This window comes from Fukomys damarensis, unplaced genomic scaffold (genome assembly GCF_012274545.1).
Source record: "Fukomys damarensis isolate Sample0158 unplaced genomic scaffold, DMR_v1.0_HiC HiC_scaffold_38, whole genome shotgun sequence".
Lineage (NCBI taxonomy): Eukaryota > Metazoa > Chordata > Mammalia > Rodentia > Bathyergidae > Fukomys > Fukomys damarensis.
Genome location: NW_022900950.1, coordinates 53,332,506 through 53,337,924, shown reverse-complemented (window position 1 = coordinate 53,337,924; position 5,419 = coordinate 53,332,506). Strand labels below are relative to the sequence as shown.

General features: G+C 39.7%; 1 pseudogene; it reads right to left on the bottom strand.

The window, feature by feature from the left end:
- Positions 1 to 881: 881 nt before the first annotated feature.
- Positions 882 to 1,314, bottom strand: LOC104871262 (annotated as a pseudogene).
- Positions 1,315 to 5,419: the final 4,105 nt, after the last annotated feature.

Genomic DNA, 5,419 nt, shown 5'->3' with positions numbered 1-5,419 from the left:
CTTTTATCTTATCCATACTACTTAGTGTGGGTAGCACTCGTGCCCTTAATCCTAGTGCCCTTGGGCCTAGCCCCACCATGAATCAGTCACACACTCTAGATTCAGCCACCTCTGAGAAAGGATGAGGCCTGGAGAGGACCTCTAAACACAAGCCTTAACATTCTGTTAACTGTGACCAAAAGCCAGAAGGCCCGTGATCCAATGAAGGAAGTTCTACTTTCCGTATCATGTGTGACACTGACTCTTACGAATTTGCAACAGCCTCCAGGCTGAGAGATACAGTGTAAGACTTTCCAGAGATACACACCCATATCTTGATGGCCAGAGTTTTAATCTACTCTCTCTCAACTCATCTTAAATCCACTTCATGTCTTTGCATATAAGAAACCAAGAAAAATAGAGATCTGGAAATCTTTTTTGCCCCTTTTAAATTAGTGATAGCCTGGATTTTGTTTTACAGGTTACAGAAAATAGTGTGCTGATACTTCTGGTAAATAAGAGGCTGGCTACAAAGACACCTCTCCTGAAACTCCACCAGGCCATGGGCAGAAAAAGGAACCTGCCAGCCTGTTGGTATCTGTGCATTAAGAAGAACATGGTACCTTAGAGGACTCCAGATTGGTACAAAAGAGATAGTTACTGCCAGGATAAGGTCTTGCCACATGACATTTAGACACAGAACACACCCTTGTGCCATCTTTGACCCAAACATTAACACCAGTTTTTTTCCATTTCACTTTCTAGCATCCAAACATAATGGAGCCAGGGTACAAAGGCAAGTGAAATTTGTCTTAAATTTACTGTCATCCTTAGTTTCTTCATTCATAAATTTTACTTAAAAGTCTAAAATCCTCATTCTTCCATTTAAATAGATTCCTCCCTCAGCATGGATGGCCACTGGAAAGACTTTTATTTCCCAGTGAATGAAACAGACTCTTCATCTTCTTAGTCATAGTTGGAAGGAGGTTCATGTGGTCATCCACACATTTGTTCATACAACAGTCTAGCTGCGTTTCACCTGAAGATCCCTCTGCATTCATTAAATCTTTGGCTCTGTAATTACAATGCATGGTGCACAAGGCCAGGCAGTCTTGGAACTTTTCCAACTCATTGGTCACCAAGGCCCAGCTTGAGTTAGAGGTGCATGGGAAGACTTAATGCACCGGTGCACCTGTTATATGGATGCCTGGTTGTCAGCTGTTGACTCTGCACTGGAACACAAGGCTCTGCATCCTCCAAATGTTCTCTCTCTCTACATACTTTCACCATGGAGTCCTCCACCTCCTGAATCAAGAGCTACTGCAGCTCCAGCATGAAGACCTCATGCTGCCCTGCACTGGCATCCACCTGGCCTGCTGATTGGAGGAAACTTTTTAAGTTCCTCTACCTCAATTTCTTCTGGTTACTCAAGAGTATATTACCTCCTCACCATATATTTGTATAGTTTCTACGCTTTTGTTTGCTGTTAATTTCTAGTTTCATTTCACTACAATTTGGTAGGTAGCATGCAATAGATTATTTTAATTCCTTAGTGTTTATTTAAGCATGCTTTATGGCCTAAGATATGATCTGTTTGGGGAAATGTTCTGTGTGATGCTGACAAAAATGGATACTCCTTTAATATTCTGTTGTAATTGTTGGATAAAACACTCCCCACTCTGTAGATAACTGATAAGTTCATTTGTTCAATGATATGGTTTAACTCTGATATTTATTTGTTGATTTTTTGTGATTGACCTGTGTAATTGTGAAAGTGAGGTACTCAAGGATGCTATTATGACAGTAACGGTGTTTATCTGCCCCTTTATGTCCAGTAATTTTGTTTTATGAAGTTAGATGTATAAATTTTCAGTTTGTATATATATATTTACAATTATTATCTCTTCCTTGAATTGTTCCCTTAATCAGTATGTACTCGCCATGTTTTTCTCTTCTGACCAATTTTGGCTTGAATTCTGTCATGTCTGAATATAAGATAGCTACCCCTGCTTGCTTTTAAGGTATGGTTGCATGAAATATCATTTTTCATCTTTTTACCTTTAGTCTATGAGTTTCCTTTTTGGATAAGATGTATCTCTTAAAGCAACATATAGTTGAGGTATGTTTTTTGGTATGATCTACCAGTCTGTCCCATGGATCACTCAAAGCCTGATTCCAAATCCCTAATCAAGACCACATCTTTGTTTTTTTCTGTCCCTAGGACTTTCCTGTCCCAACTCTGTCACTGTTCTCTGAGTGATTCTCTAGCCTGCATGTTCCTTATTGCCCTAAACCGAGGAGGCCCTCTCCCGTGGCTGTCTTGCTTACTGGGCTCTGTCTCAATGGAAAGAGAGCTAGGACAGGTAGACACTGGGCAGTGACTACTAGGCTGAGCACTGTTTGCAGCCGTCTGGTGGTCATTGCTGCACTACGCTTTTTCCCTCAAGGGCGTAGATACTGTCCCAAGGTGGTATGCTTGCCAGCCCCAGGCTGTAAGTGATGTTGGAATCAAGAGGTACCCTGCTTCTTTCTCTAAACACTATTGATACTGGAATTCATCTAGTGAGCTTCTCCTTCAAATTGCCTTCCTGTGTTTGGGTTTTTGTCCACCCCTATCCCCCCCACCAAGTTAATTAAAGAATGAATATGGACTAAAGCTCTGTACTCAAACTCAAATTCTACAATCATATAATTATACTACTTTATTCACATGGGTAGAAATCCTTCCCCAATCACCTTAGCACATCCTTGCCTCTGACCCATGCTGCTACATTCTTCCTGTGTCTCTGTAGAAACTCTTCCTAGCTTCTTCCCAACTGCCAACACCTCAAATTCAGCTCTGGGCCCACTTTCTGGACGGAGCCTTTCCCCAGACACTACTCTCTTCAAAACTCTTTGTCTGAACCACTTATCTGCAACTTTGGAATGTACTACCGGATATTTTTATCTTTTGATAAATAGGCTCTGTCTCACCAAGTAAGCTATTCAGAATTTATCTGCTTCTGTGAAACTAGAATTGCAATTGTTAGCTCTCATACAATAATTACTCAGAGTGCTGAAACAATGCATTTGAAAGAGAAAATATTTGTTTCCAATAGGTAAAAGTGACGCATTCCCATGTCTACCTCTATTTCAGGCTGAACAAGGGATCTGACAGGAAATCATGAGGTAGTAGCCCTTGCTAGCATGATAATGAATTGGGAACATACTGATCAACATCTTCTTTCTCACCAACATGACAGAATTACAAATCTGTTTACAGGGTTAGCTCCATCAAACCCACGAGCTGTCACTAAGTTTTTCATTATTTATTTGGTTTGATTATTAAAGATTCAGGTATGTTTAAATTGGGAAGTGGGAAAAAAGGTTTAAGAGGTTTTCCCGGGCTTTCTGCTAAATTAAAAAGCATTCTCTTGATACAACTCTCTGTAACCTTTAAGCTTTGAAGAGTCAAGCAGAAAATAGCTCAGTTTTCAACTCACTCCACAATGGTATTGATGATTTTCTTCCAAAATTCAAGCATCAAAGGGCATAGAAATATTTTGCTTAACTTATAGTACAAAATAAAGAAGGGTTCATAACTACAGCCAAGTTAAGTTTTCCCCAATTCTAACACCTACAAGAGGCAAGAAGCTCTCCCTGACTCCCCATGCTGAACGCAGCCCTCCCTTGCTCTACTCCATGCCACAGTACCCTTGGTGATATTCTGTCATGCCACCTATAAAAGTGTGCTTATACTTTATGTGTCTGCTCATCCCAAATGGAATACAATTTCCTCAAGATCAGGTCTTTTTTTATATTTGAAATTTTGTGTCCTCAGAAGGGTGTCCAGCAAAAGTAGGCTATCAGTTTGCAAACTACCATTCATAAACTCATAACTCTTGTGACTTTCAATCTCAGGTTAGCCTAATACTATTTCAGGAAATGTAGGGTACATGATGCCCTTATGATAGTCTCAGTGGATTTTTTTTCTTCAAGGGCTAGGGATCAAACCAGGGCCTCAAGCATGATAAGTGTGTACTCTACCTCCAAGCTACTTCCCCAACCCTCAGTGGGTTTTTAAAGATGAAAAAAAAAATCTTCATACAAAACATTGACATTAATAAGGCATTTGCATGTTTTTGAGTTGATCTTCTCACTCACCCTCAAATTTAGTACTGTTTATTTCTAATTTACAGGTGAGGTAGCTGAGGGCCAAGAGAGATCAAATACAGTAGGGAGAAGAATAGCTTTCCAAAAACAGCAGGTCCTCAGTTCTGGAATTCAAAATTGTTGTCTTATAAGGAAAAGAATTATTGCAGAGTTGAATAAATTCAGGGTCTGAAGATGAAGAAATTATCCTGGATTTTCTGATGGGCCTTATATTCAATTACCCATATCCTTGTAATAGGTACTCAGAGGAAGATTTCATGGGGGGCTCAGAGGAAGAGACAGGAGTGATGTTTCCACAGGCCAAAGAACATCCACAGCCAGTAGAAACTAGAAGGAGCAGGACATAGATTCTCCCTAGAGCTTCTAACAAGCACACTCTTACTAACACCTTAATTTCAGCCCAGTGGAAATGAGTTCAAGAAATGAAGAATAATAAATTTCTGTTATTTTAAGCTGCAGAGATTGTGATGCTTTGTTATAGCAGCCACAGGAAACTTACACATTGGGTAACTGGCCAAATAATTGTAAGCAGTTCAATCATCATTCCAACCCAGATTTTTTGGTTTTAAATCCTCCATAATCCTCCTGATACAACTCTCTGAGACCTTCAAGCTTTAAAACTTTCAAGTTTAAAACATGTTTTCATTTCACATGGGCAAGGACTCTGAACATGACCCAATCTCAGGCTTTAACTAGGCCCTTTTAGAAGTCAGATTAGCTTTCACAGCTTCTACTGGGGATAGAGTGGTTAACTTTTCAGTCTCCCCCTTAATATTGAACATCTTTATGCGACATGCAGTACTTTATGACACATTACATCTTTTTAATGCTCAAAACTTTTAGGAGTTAGATGCAATTGTTATACTCATTACAAATGAGGATAAAATGAAGGTACAGAGAGGTTAAATCACTCACACAGGGATTTGGTTGGTTATTTGCATACCTAATAAGAGATATGGCAGGATAACATTTTAAAAGATTTAACTCTGTTCAATATCCCTCCCACATCATCTTCTTGAGCTGACTTTATCACAGTGTCTCTCCCTCAATTCAAATGAGGCATGAATCATCCACTGCTTTAGGAATATTAAACATAGGAAAAAAGCAATGGGGTGAAATTATTTACTCAAGTTTGACAAGCTAAAGTGCAGGGATACTTTGATACCAAATTCGAAAAAGTAGAACCTTTGGTCCTCCCACATTGCTTGGGCCAGGAAATGATTTAATGGCTGGGGAGAAGGGGAAGGGACATCTTGGACAAGAATAGGTGGGGACACCGTGAAGCTGT